Genomic DNA, 325 nt, shown 5'->3' on the forward strand with positions numbered 1-325 from the left:
GAACATGGTCTGGATAGCCCACAGACATACCATAAAAATTTCTAGGACCCATAATTGGTCTCCTTTAAGATTGGTGAATCGTGGGTACACACACTCTGTGCTGTTAATCTTGGCCAAAAATTTTTTTTAAGTTACTTTTTCGAGGTAAAAGATTTGTACAACTTGCGTTTAACACAGATTTAATTCAGAAACCGTCTTGTTATACCAGGAACAACTCAGATGTTATTAGCCTCTTATAATACAGCTAGTTGACTTAGCTAATCAGAAGGTGCTGGACAGTAAACAGCCATATTTAGAAACTTATGATTTTATGAAGGAGTAATTT

General features: G+C 35.4%; 1 protein-coding gene across 1 annotated transcript in view; it reads left to right on the top strand.

Annotated features, from left to right (window-relative positions):
* The window catches only part of LOC106535088 (nucleophosmin), a gene marked incomplete at its 3' end in the record, with an annotated part of 6,366 nt that overhangs the window by 5,293 nt on the left and 748 nt on the right, over nt 1-325 (top strand).

The sequence above is a fragment of the Austrofundulus limnaeus genome, unplaced genomic scaffold (assembly GCF_001266775.1).
Source record: "Austrofundulus limnaeus strain Quisiro unplaced genomic scaffold, Austrofundulus_limnaeus-1.0 Scaffold1356, whole genome shotgun sequence".
NCBI classification, from domain to species: Eukaryota; Metazoa; Chordata; class Actinopteri; order Cyprinodontiformes; family Rivulidae; genus Austrofundulus; species Austrofundulus limnaeus.